The sequence below is a fragment of the Thunnus albacares genome, chromosome 14 (assembly GCF_914725855.1).
Source record: "Thunnus albacares chromosome 14, fThuAlb1.1, whole genome shotgun sequence".
NCBI lineage: Eukaryota > Metazoa > Chordata > Actinopteri > Scombriformes > Scombridae > Thunnus > Thunnus albacares.
In genome coordinates, this window is record NC_058119.1 from 7,061,375 (window position 1) to 7,074,817 (window position 13,443).

The window sequence follows — 13,443 nt, forward strand, 5'->3', positions numbered from 1 at the left end:
GACTATGTATGTTTCCTTCGTTTTTTGTCTGTTTGTTTTTCTATTTGTAATCTTGGCATCACTGTAAATTCAATACTTTTCTGAGTATCTTAAATAAAGGTTGAAATGGAATTAAATGAAATGTGTACTGAAGAAAGCTATAATAATAAAAAATAAGGGATGTGTTAAAAAATGACACAAAAAAATGTTGTAACACATGTTGTGTTGATTTCAACATAAGATAATTTAATTTGGGCCAACATGTGCATAGTTTGTTAAATTTGAAAGGAGATTTATCCTAATGTAATTAATCTGATATTTCTCAGTCTCTCAATTGTGGGCATGGCATTACCAATTATGGGCCCTGACTGGTACTATAACCACACAAAACACTGTCAGAATTTAGACCAGGGCAGGCAATAAATTTAAAGTAAAAGATGGAAATGAAATAAATTTAATACACAACAATTAAAATACAGATAATGACAAATCCATGGAAAATGAAACAAATCCTGCACAGCAACATGACATACCAGCGCAGCGGGCGGTGGTCGCCCTTTCTTCGCACCACAGAGACAAAGGAGACAAAGACGGAGGCTGCATCGCCTGGTATGCTGTCAGACCTTTCAGTAGGTATTCATTACTAGTTTACCTTAATGTAATGAACATATGTCAGTGTTATGGAAGCATGTGAAATTTGGAGTTTAAATAAAATTATAGTTATATGAGGATTTTTGAATTAGGACATGGTTTAAGGTAATGCTAACTTTAACAGCTAGCTAGCTAACATGAATACAAAAGTCAATGCTATAATGCGCTGCTACCCTTAAAATTAGTATTAGTTCTTGGCCTTGGTGCCATAACGTACTTGATTAGAGTTAGGATGCTTTTTCTTGGCAGCATTTTTATTAATATATCAATTCAATGTAATCATATTCAGTTGAGTGTTTATTCAAAGTGTTGTTTTGTATTGCATTAGTTGTTGGCTGGATTTGAGCAAATTTCAAATTCAAATAATGTTTATGCAGGGTGAAATTCTGGTTGTATAATTATATGTGTAATTACTGTATCTAAGTTAGGTTATTATCGTTATGTGTAATTACTGTATGCAAGTTGGGTTACTTGCTGACGGTTAACTGGCTGGCTGTTGTTCCATATTTGACTCTAAAGGTCTTCAGCTAATTATTGCCTTGGCTAAACCCAGTAACTGACATTCCTGCAGCGCTTTAAGGTTACCTGAGAGCCACACCCTGGGGGCAGCCACAGTTCGCACTCATGTCAGATAATTTTGCCTTAAGTGTTACTGAAATCAAAATTCGGAATATGAAACTGGAGACTTCTCATCAAACTGTAAGTGTTAAGGTAAATTTGGCATGTGCTATATAAGCCATCAGCCAAATCATATCTCTAACAAAATCCATGGCTGCCTAACGGTACATCTAACTTCCGTTGTGATTTTGAGGTTTATTTCTGCCGTGCTTATTACAAAAATTAAACCACGTAAAATTCAATTTGGGACAGTATAGCAAAACAGTCGCTCATTTCGGTAAAGTCGGCATGAAATTTGGTTAACATTAACAATTAGGTTTGAAATCAATTCAACAGTGATTCATTAACACCACCCACCATTAGCTTGCTGACATTAAGTTGCTGCAGTTGCACTACTTTTACATGAATTGGGAATTAACAGTATTTTGGCTTCTATGAGCCATTTCCCAATTGTGTTTGAATTAAATGGTGAGACCTGCGTGGGTAAGGCTGTGGTTTTGATGGCAATCACAGTACGCAGAGAGGACTGACAAAGTAGGTGACTGTGTTGATGTCTGCTGAAAACACAGAGAAGAGAACAGAGAAAAGGGGGGAAATGGAAACTGAAATGCTGGGTCCTCTCAAAATAATCTCCCTCAGTGGCTAAAGTGCTGACCTGGTGTCTGAAAAGGGGAAAAGAAAAATCAAATAAACATTGATCACCTCATCCATTACATCAAGCCAGAGGAGAGGATCCCTGCCAAATTGAGTAAATTGTTGGATCTCTCTCCAGTGGCTGGTCAATCACAGCCAAATCCACCACGTGCACAAATCTTGACACAACACATACAGGCTCAACAGACATGCACCTCATTACACCCCATACTCTCAAAATCTTCCAAATGGCCATCCACACCCACCCAGTCCCTGGAGCCCTGTGACGATGCAGAAACCTGTGAGTAAACTGACACAAATTACACCTCAAATGATGCATCACAAATGACTGACATTGATAGTTTCACATTAATCAGAAATATATGGGCTGGAAGGAAAAAGAAGACTCTTCGGTTAAAGACTGGGCCATGTAAAATATATTCTGAGAATATTATGGATTTGGCCCCAGCGAAAGAGTTGGAGAGTGAGGTACTTCTTTGACTCGTTGACTCAGACTTAAAGTAGAAAAAAACATTGGAAACCAAGCATTCAGAGCAGTCTTAAGCCAGTGCTTTTTGCTCACAGGGATTACTTCTACATATGTTTACCTCATTATTTGACACTTTGGCCATGTTTATTATGAACATCTGACATTGTAACATTAAATATATGACTGAAAATAAGGAAAAGAATAATAGGGCCCCTTTAATGTATGCATTAGACGAAAGCATGTTTTGTGCAATTTTGATAATATTTAGGGAGCAACTCAGGGCACATCAGTGTTTAACTAGAGTAAGATGAACTTTTCCTCTTGAAGTGCCTGATGAACTGCTCTTGAATTGAAAAGGCTCTAACATGGATTGGTGAGAAGTTTGGCAAACAGTGGTTCTGTGTTCTTTATGTGCAGAGCACTGGTCTTAGTGTCCAGCAATTGGGAAATGGGCATACTCCACAATGAGCCAACTGCAGCAGCAGGACACAACATTATGCAATGTGTTTGTGTGCAAGGTACTGGTTATCTCTGTCAGTCTGGCACTGTAACATTATATTTATACTTATCACACACTCATTAAATTGCAGAACAAATCCTGCTGTGGAGAAATGTCCAGTTTCCTGTGCACTAGGAGGGGATAGCCAGTTTGAGCCTGGATATGGCAACATCTCTGCTAAAAGACTCAGGTATACTATACAAGGTAAACAAAAATACATAATGTCTGCGGACTTCATTACATGCATGTATTTCACTTGTACAGATGACCTATCCCAGCTGTGTTGGGCTCATTTAACTTCGGACCAACTTTAATTTAAAAGACTGGGAAGCACCTTGGATGGATTACATCAGTATCACTGGGTGAAGTCACATTTACACAGAAATTTTACTGAAAACAATTATTTTAACCTGCATGTTTTTACACTTTTGGAGGACACTGGAGCATCTGAAGGAAACTCACTGAATATAAGGAGAACATGCTGACACCAAAGATCCACAACTAGGATTTAAACTCAAAATCTGACACACATTGGCATACAGGTTTATGGAATAATATAGTATTGTCCAAAATTTCATTTATTTTCTCTCCCCTTTCAGATTGAGTGCACCACATGCAAACTGTGGTATCACATATCCTGTGTTGGACATTAAACACCAGTTAAACTGTAACACTGACAAACACGATCCATGCTGGAAACACAGAGAGTCCACTGGAGCTTTGACAGGCACCAGAAACACAATTATGGCCCTTTGTAAATGTTTCTGAGTGGTACCTGCATTGTAGCTTAGCTAGCAGCTCAGAGAGGCTCTCTAGTGTGTGTGTGTGTATGTGGGAGAGTGTCAGTATGCAGCCATAACCCTGCTGTATAACATGTTAAAGGTAAAGCCAGTGATTCTGGAGAAAGACTGTTGATATTTGAACTATACACCCAAATAAATACACCCCTCCCTTTGTGCTCCTTCAGAAGCTCTGCCCCCAAATTCATGGACGTGCATTGAGATCAACAACCAAAAGAGAAATATGGAATCCAAAGCGATGTGTCAGCTGTAGAGTCACTTCTGTTCCTCTCACACAGCATCTGTCCACAGAAGCAGCCTTCTGTCAGCTGCAGCTCCTGGGGAGCTGAAAGGACAGCAGCCGGCCAAACTGTCTTCACCAGGCTGACTGACAGTAGAAATTTCCATGGGAAGAAATCAACAGTTTAATTAATTGATATGGTTAATAAGTTCAAAACACATATACAGCGGAATATTTGTGTGCTGCCTGCTCAGATTAAGCTTCACTTAATATGGCAGAAACAGACTCAGAGCATAAAAAAGACGGGGTCTCCGTGAGACTGTCTCAGATTCAGTGTGTTGATACATTTAATAAAATGGAAGTCTATCTGTTCTGTGAGAAAACGCTTTCTATGCGAATTGTGCACGGCCTCTCACTCTCCAGTTCGCCAGCCCTCCCACCATTCAATGGGTGCTGGAGACAGGAGACTGTCCTCACACAGACAGCTGCTCTAATGACTTCTCCCCGTCCTTTGCACAAACATGAATGGCCCCTGCTGATTATCTTGGCATTATGTGGCTTGGTCCGAGCCACTTTGTTTATTTACTATTTACAGAGCCAGTGCAGTGTATGAACACCAGATTTTTTTTCAGCTCACACACGGAACGGACAGCTAGCGGACCGTGAGGAGATATTGACAAAAAGTTTATTGAACAATCTTTCTCCAGAATTACTGACTCTATCTTTAATGTTGCCATTGTTAGCCCTGAGTATCTTGTAAAGCTCTGAATATAGCACAGTTAGTTATTGACAGGCCCATGTGTTGTGTTTACTGCCACAGAAAAGCAATAATGACTGAGTAGTACGATGTCACCTCTCTGCCGTCTCTGATCAGACTTATTAATGCTACCAGCAGCTCTGTGTGAGGCACAAACAGAGGCTAGCAGTTTTCTGATATTTATACTTGGCAGCAGCCTAATGAAAAATACCTCGGAGTCTTGCCTATTATGTCATGAAGCAGACAGAAATAAGCTAATTTTGAGCAGAAAAGTAGTTTTTACACACAATATTTGTTTTGTTGGAAAAATCACCTCTATTAAGATCATATACCTACATAGTTGTGTGTGTGGTGTAAAAAAACAACAATTTGGTGTATAATTAGGCCTACTTTTTAAAGGCTTATTGCTGCTACATGCCAACATATTGCATTTCTTTTTTATGCAGAAGTTATAGGCAAGTTATAGTCAGAGTGCTATTAAAAAACTTATGCAGCAACATTGTGGATATAGGTTTGCATGTCTGTAGGCTATGTGTTGACCATACAAATTACCTTGCTAATTTAGGTTTGTATTCCTTTTTTTCAGCACACCTATGACAACCTGGAATCTATTGAAGTCCTTGTAACCAGTTTTAAAGATGAGAAAGAGACTTGTAATTTAAAATTCTCTATGTTAACAGTGCCAAGGATCTCATAGATCAAAGCTTAGCCCAGCAAATGGTCTGTGTGCTTGATAGATTATTCGAGTAACGTGGATTTCTTGGAATATATTGATGCTGACACGAGCGTAGACGTGAAGGACTTTGATAGATTCCATATCTACTATTCAGCCAGAGGGCCCTAGGTGGAAACCTGTCTTGGGGAGACTAATCAAAATCAGGTACACTCTGCGTTACTCCACTTTCCAAAGACAAAAAATGTTTTAACACTTTTTAACTATTAATCAGAATCTGATTTATTCACCAAGTAAAAGGAGATGAATTTCATTAATTATTCATAATTTCATTCAGTTATTGAATCGTAATCATGGTGATTAAGCAACCCACACACGTACGCTGTAGATTCATACAGTTAATACCTTATACTGTATGCAAGATGCAGAGTCAGCCACTCCTGTTGTAACAGTTAGCTAATGATTGTCAAAACCATATCAAACTGTAGAGGTAGTGAATTAAGCATCATGATATTCTTGTAGAAATTTTAAACTACATTGAGATGAGCTTTTCTGGTCATATCAAGCAGCTGAGTAAGTTGCCAATGAAAGACCAGTGTGTACTAAAGATAGGCATTAGGCTTCTTGAGTAAATGCATGCCTCTACTCTAAGCTCTGTGGAAAGTGGCTGTCGTGACCTTGAAAATTACTGCAATAAGATGAAGTGTCTATTGTTCCCTCTACATGCCCTGCCACTAACACGCAAGAACACAGTCAGCCCCCACAGTCACTACTTCAGAGGAAAGCCCCACAAATTCTCAAGGAGTATGAGACTGCAGGTATATGTCAATGCCAAAGGAAACTCCTTGTGAAGGCTTGCATAGGAGATTTGGTGGAGAGGTGGGTTTGAAAGTATTGCACCATACCACACTTTGTCAAAACTTTAGCATGAATATTTCACTTGACAAAATGTTCAAGTGCACTGAAGCAACAAAAAGGGTACCTGTGTCAATGTATGAGGAAGTGGTGGTGTTTTTGTCCTATTTTCCATTTAACCTCTTAGTGCAGAGAAGCTGGCTGTAGTGTCCCAGTGGCAGGACAAGGGGAAAGATTTGTAAGTAAAACTAGTATTTTAATAATGTAAATTCCATGCTCCTTTTTAATCTAATTTCATATACAACTCTGCTGCCAAGCTTCTAACAAGCCAAACGATGCAATCACATTACTGTGATTTTAGCATCATTACACTGGTTCCCAGTTTGTTTAGAATTGATTGTAAAATAATTTTAATTACTATAAGATATTACACTGTTTGGCTCCAGACTACATTGCTGAATTAACTGTCCTTCAGGAGGTCATCAGAGCAGTGCACTACCCTTGGTGAATGTTTAATAAGTGAAGAGAATTGTATATCTTGTATTTTTTTGGGTCTTATTACTCTACAGCATATAAAATGTATTGTTGTTCCATAGCCTAAAACCACAGCCTTTATTCTATTTTGATTAAAATTGCTTAGCAAATGTCTAATCTGGTTGCCTGAGACCTACATACCACTAAGGAGAACTGGAAAGTGTTGCTCACTGACATCTCCTTTCTTCCTCAGGAGCATTACTATGATCCAGTCTCTCACTGTGGATTCTTAGACTAAACTGTGCAACCTTAGACAGAATCTTGAGCAAGAGCAGAGAAGTTATAGGAAGCAAAAAGTGACCAATGACTGCAGTGGAGCTGAGAGGCCTGATATCACGGAGGATTGGCGTGCCAGCAGCACAAATGAGTGGGGTCACCCTGATCAAAAGATTGCAGCCCTCAGCTGAGAACATTTCAGCTATCGAGTCAGGCATGGAGAAAACATAGACCCCTTGCAGAGCCTGGATTACCAAGTACTCCCCCACTGTTGCTGAAAAATTCAATGAGTACCCATGGTTTTTGGACATTCCATGTCTGGTAAGTTGCTTGGTTCCCTGGTAGTGGCTTATTTAGATTGCATTCACACGAAATCCAGGGGTGTGAGTTAGGGATGCATGATGATATTGGCATCAGCCCAAAATGAACATTTCTGCCATATGACAGGCTGATAAGATGATTCTTTAATTATGCACATGCAATCTGTAGGAAACTATGCGTTCAGCAACCCTGTTTAAAGGAGCAGGCAGCTGTTTTCAGCAAACAAGCTTTATAAACCCACTGTACATAAGATGCAGCAAACAGCAGACAAAGTTAGGAACTAGCTGCTGGAAAGTGTGCCATCTAGTAGCTAAAGAGCCAGATATACTTCTCAGGAGTTGGTGGAAACCAAACCAGAGCTAAAAGGAGAGGGGATATTGGACTTGCATTCAAACACCACTCCAAATAAATGCTAATGTTGCTCTGTGTCTGATGTGGAAGTGGGTAGCTGCAACATGTTAGCCTTTTTTTCCTGGTGAAAAAAAATTTGGTAAAATTAATGCTGCGCCATTTCATTTATAAGGAGGAGCTGATGACTTTTGAAAAGCTGAATGACCAGATTTCAAGTTTTCAGGACGGATATGGAAATGTGAAAAACAAGCCAAGTACTTAAGGTCCAGCGAGAGTGAAGTAAAAGAGACAGTGTCTCAAATGTGGTGCCTTTAACTGGTCTTTCCCTTTCTATTAGGAGATCTTGTAGACAGAAAAAGTCAACACTGGCGTTTATTGATTTTACAGAGGGAAAACCCAGCATCATATTTGCACCAGTTGTTACAAGTGGGCTTGCTGTATTCCTGAAAGAGCTGATAACAGAGCACCATACTCTTTTCAGACTGCTGTATGACACAAATCTCATTCTGAAAACTTCATTTTATGATACATTATCCGAGGGTGATGATTTTGTTTGGACCTCTGTATAGACTCTGGTGCATGTGATTTGAAGCCAAGCACAATTTAAAAAAATTTAAAAGACTAGCACATGCAGTTTGTAACTTCAAAAATGTGTTAAACACATTGGCTTTTAAACACCAGGTTCAACAGATGTAATACTATACACATTGTGATAATCTGTCTAAGAAAATAGATGTCACCAATGCCTATCTTGTTAGTGTGGGGTCATTGAAAAAAGCAGATGTCTTGTTGGAACAACTTGATGTTTACTCTTGAAATTGACCTTTCTTTGACTAGTACTATCTTTGTGGTGTCTCACAGTGTTGATGTGTATGGCCAGAGTTAGAACTGGTTCTGTAGTGCCACTGAGAACAGACCATAGAGAAGAGCCTTTGTTTGGTGAAGTCATTCATATCTTGCAACAGGCAGATAATGAGTCAATTCTCATGTTTGTGAGGATCCTAGTAAAGTATTTTGATCATTTTTATACCTTTGCAGTGCAAAGAACAAAATAATATCAACTGATTACAATGACTGAAACATAAGATTTTTGGCCTTTAGATAATATGACAAGCTTTGATACTAGTGAGCTGTATTTGAACCCAAGGTGCAAAATTGCATAGCTTAGATTTTAATTTCATTATACACAGTAAATATGTTTGCCCTTTGGATGCAACTACACGATGACAATTGTTTCCAATTAGATGTTTTATGTTTTTCATTACTGTGTTCTGTCTGGACATGATTATTTCAGAATAGATATTTTAAATTGAATTACATTGTTTTTGGGGTTGTGGACATCTTAATCAGTTAATCAAACAGTTAGAAAGTTAGCTAGATAACTGGGAAAAAGATACAGCTATTTTGTAATATTGATGTGAGTCCCTAAAACAAAAATAGTCTTGACACATGAATTTAGTGATTCAAATTGATAACTGGTTTAAATGTAATTTAAGACACTTAGAAGATACTAAAGATTTTACATAACTTGGCTAATTTATAATAATTTGCCAATCCGCCAATGTGATTTAGATTTGTTTGAAAGTGTAAGTCTAAAATGTAATCTGTCATAAATTTACATTAACAAATGTACATGTTTCTCTCTTGTTTCCACAAATGGAAATAATTTACACATAACGTGTTTTTAATCATAAAGTTGTAGTTGCATATTAATCTATCAAAACATGTTTTAACATATCTTTGTGTCCAATTAACACATCTTTGTGTTGACCTATTTGATACAATAGATGTGTTAAACAGACACAGGAACAGACACATTAGTTGTGTCAAATCTGACACAGCAGCACGTGTGTTACAATTTAACACATTATGTGTTGAGCACATCTCACATTTCTAAGTGTGTAGCGGTTCCCTCCAACTGCCTAAATGGAGACCAGTGTGCCATTTGATATGACTGTGTTGCCCCTGTGGTGAAGCTGATCATAGATGATGAAAGGAATCAGGCTTCAGACATCCAGTCCTATTCTGTAGACTCCTGTGGGGCTTGAAAACCTATAGACAGTTGGGGGTGAAACCAGAGAACACAGTCAGAGGATGGTGAAAGTTTACAGGCCATCTGATCCTTTTTGAGTCACCGTCACTGTTCAGATAATCTCCTCATAGTGAGAACAGACCTGCGGCTATGTCCTGGCCAGGTTTAAGGTAGATGGAGGTCAGGTGGAAGATTGTTTGTGGCTGCAGAGATGGTTGAGTGTAATGAATGACTTCCAGCACCGGAGCCCACACACTGATATCCCTTACCTCTGTACAACCCAGGTGGGTGCACTGCACACACAGACCAATTCTGACAGTCAGACAGCCAGTATGATAATCGTTCAGGTAAATAAATACTGTTGACGCATTGTTTTAAAAGCAGTGCTTTTTTCTTAATTGTGGTGTTTTTCTGGTGTCATTCTAAAAAAAAAAAAACCAACAAAAAGAAAACCAAAAACCAAAAACAAAAAACCCCATCTCCATTGTAAATTATGCTTTAACAGGACAAAGAGCCTGCAGCCATGTTAGTGGCTCTGTGAGGCTGTACTTAGGCTAAGTAGTGCTTTGAGCTGAATGCTAAAAGTGGATGCTCATGCTCACAATGACAGCATTAAGACGCTCAGATATAATGTTCAGTCATGTTAACCATCTTACTTGAGTTTACTAACATTTGCTGATTTACACTAAACAAAATACAACATGTTTTGCAATTGGTCATAAACCAAATGGACAAATTAAGAGTTTTGTCTTATGTTGAAGCTTGAAAAGTTAAGGCATCACCAAAAGTAATTACAATTCATTATTAATGCTTAGTCGATTTCTTGCCAAGACTTAAATGAGAAGATTTTAATACCAATCTAGTGCCCATCCGTTAAGGCTACAGCCAGGTTAGCTTAAGGTAGCGTAAAGATTGGAAACAGGGAAATACTGTAGCTAACCTGGCTCTGCCCAAAGTTAACAATACTGCTTGTAAAAACCATAACTTCTTGTTTTCACACTTTTTGTACAGATTAGGCTGATGAAACGTGTTAATCAGTGAGCTTTAAAGCAGCAAGACTAGCTAACTGTTAAGCTAGGTTAGGCTAACTGTTTGCTGGCTGCACTTTAATATTAACAGGCAGATATAAGAGTAATGCTGCCTTCAAACTGAACTTGTGAGCTTGTGGTTCTGACATGGGAAGTTGTGTACACGATATGCTTGGTGTTCGAGTGGTTAAGTTGTGAGAACACCGCTGCTAGGCAACAGGGACGACAAAAGACGCCTCATTGTTCTCTTGTCATTCTTCGCTTCTTTCCAAGAAATGTTGACTTAGGTTGTATTTCAACGCCATGCAGAGGAACAAGAAATAAGATGACAAATATTTATAAATTAACCATCGCTCAATGTAGCTAGAAAGTCTGGGTGTATTATAAAATTACTAAGAAAAACTGTACAACTAAAATTACAATATATTAACTTACAATCCACCAAAAAATGAATTTCCATGGCCATTTCTGAAAACGTCAACAACACATCACAACTCGTGAACTCAGAGCTTTCAGAAAATGTTCACTTCCGAAATTGTGAATACCACAAGAGGGGGTTGTTCATATGGACTCTTCTTGCGAACACGCTAAACACGACCCCATTTGAAGGCACCATAAATAAGTGAAAAGATGTATTTTCCAAAATGTTGAGCTACTCGTTCTCTCCTAGAACTGTGAGTCAATTAGCTTATCTTAGCATGAGTGGAATCAGGGGAACCCGACCAGCCTGGCTTACTTCAGAGCTCAAAAATATGGCTGTCCGAAATCACTCCCTCATTCACTTATATGGCTGTCCGAAATCACTCCCTCATTCACTCCTTCGTTAATACTCAATAGGGAGCAGTCAATCGAGATTTCAGACACTCATATCATCACTGTCAGCTGTGGAGTCCAACGATGGCGATTTTTATCTATATCTATAAAATGTGGCATCGCATTGTGGGATTTGTATTACAAAGTAGTGAACATATAGACACTACTTTTAATGGATACATTTACACACTCAGAATTGTTACACTAAATATAAAATGGTGGAGGCTAAATATAGTGCACTATATAGTAAGCAGGGACCCTAACCCTAATCCTCACTAACATGTTATATCTTGTTTGTTTAATCTGTACAGAAGAATTTTACAGGGCATTATGAGCTGGAATATTTTTTTGGGCAGATGCAGGGACTCTAAACAAAATGTAAAAAATAGAGCAATGTTTCAAAATATAAAGAATTCTTTTTGATGATTTCCTCAGTTATTGCTTAAAAAGAGATTAAAAAGACAAACCATTTACGAATTTCCTGCATGGTTCCCTCGTAATCAAACTTCAAAGAGACAAATTAATTAGGTGCTGCTGTGGTGATGAATGAGTACATCTTGTTGGGTTTGACGCCAGTCATACCTACTTTGCAGCATGAGTGAATTTGTCTGTTATCATATCCCGCAGGAAGATTGAGTCTGTGCCATCTGTGTCATTAAAAGTCTGGAAGATTATTGAAATGCACTGCTTTACTTCTCACTAGAAAACACAAGCAACTTAATCCACATGTGTGTGCTGTATTTGTGCCTTGTGTTTCCCGATATAAATACTGGTCAGATTACTGAAATGCAAGTATCGCCCAGTCTTTATGATTATTTATAGTGCAGTGCCCATTCAAAACATGCCTGTTCAAAACATGAACCATGCGTATCAACTGACAAACATATCAATTGAAACAATAAGGATTTAATAAATTAAATGGTTTTAATCCAGTCAGAAACTTCACCAGTGAGACTAAACAGTTCATTAATAATAAACGTGTCACCAAAATTCGTCCAAATTGCACCAAAAGAGCATCAGCAGCGTGCCCAGAAGCCCTGCCCCGCTGCTGATAGCTTGTTTATTCAGAGTTTAAATTTAGTAATATTTATTGTGTCACGTGTCCAAATTGCACCAAATTTGACACTGCACTCCTTTTTTCCCCCAGCAATGCACCCGCCAAGTGTGGAGTCAGTCTGATGAACGGTTCAAGAGATACTCAAAGGACACACAGACATACACACACACAGACAGTAATTCTTTGCTTTAGTAGATAGATTGTGGGTGGGAATCTTATGTTTCCTCAAACTGATCTGTTTGTCTCTTTGTCTGGGTACTGAACTGAGAAAATAATATTCCCTGTCCGACTCCATATCTCCAGCTATTATTATTATTATTCAGCAATGGGCTTTGTTTTATAGTGAGCTGGAAAGATATGAGGAACAAACAGGGAACAAGGTTTTTTCAAGAAGTTTATTTGGGCCCTTTCTAGTAACACTTTGGCAACTGAGTGACTGCTATTCTGCTCTGCAGTGATTGCGAGTTGATGACGCTCAGCGGAAGTAGATCAGGGTGCCATACAGCATGAGGGAAACGGCAGCCAAGCTCCTCATGTATAGTCCCAGCGTGCATCTGACAGCGTTTCCTTTCCAGGAAAGGCTGTCAGGACACTGGGGAGGACTCCAAGATTGGCTTAATAAAATGTACATATAATATTAGCTCAGTGTTCTTTTTTGGGAAATAGGGATGATTCACAACTGGAAGCTCTGTATTAATCCATATCCATATCAACCCACAAAGCCACTCACTAAAAAGGACCAATTCCAAAATGTGTCATTTTTATACAATCACCTCATTTCTTGATGCTCAATGTTAATTGAATTTTAATGGTGTCCTTTTAAATGTGTCCTGTTACAATGTCCAAACAGTGGACATGTAAAAGTACTTAATACTAGTCTGTGTGTTGTTGACACGTTATAGACCAGTGATGTGAA

At 38.5% G+C, this 13,443-nt stretch overlaps 1 long non-coding RNA gene across 2 annotated transcripts; it reads left to right on the forward strand.

The window, feature by feature from the left end:
• Positions 1 to 548: 548 nt before the first annotated feature.
• LOC122997131 lies at positions 549 to 9,195 on the forward strand. Of its 2 annotated transcripts, none has more exons than XR_006407151.1 (5): positions 549 to 608; positions 2,962 to 3,074; positions 5,234 to 5,527; positions 6,067 to 6,413; positions 6,903 to 9,195. It is a non-coding gene; the product is annotated as an uncharacterized LOC122997131 (long non-coding RNA). The 2 variants fall into 2 exon arrangements; XR_006407152.1 differs by having other exon boundaries at positions 6,067 to 6,199.
• The last annotated feature ends 4,248 nt before the right edge of the window (positions 9,196 to 13,443 follow it).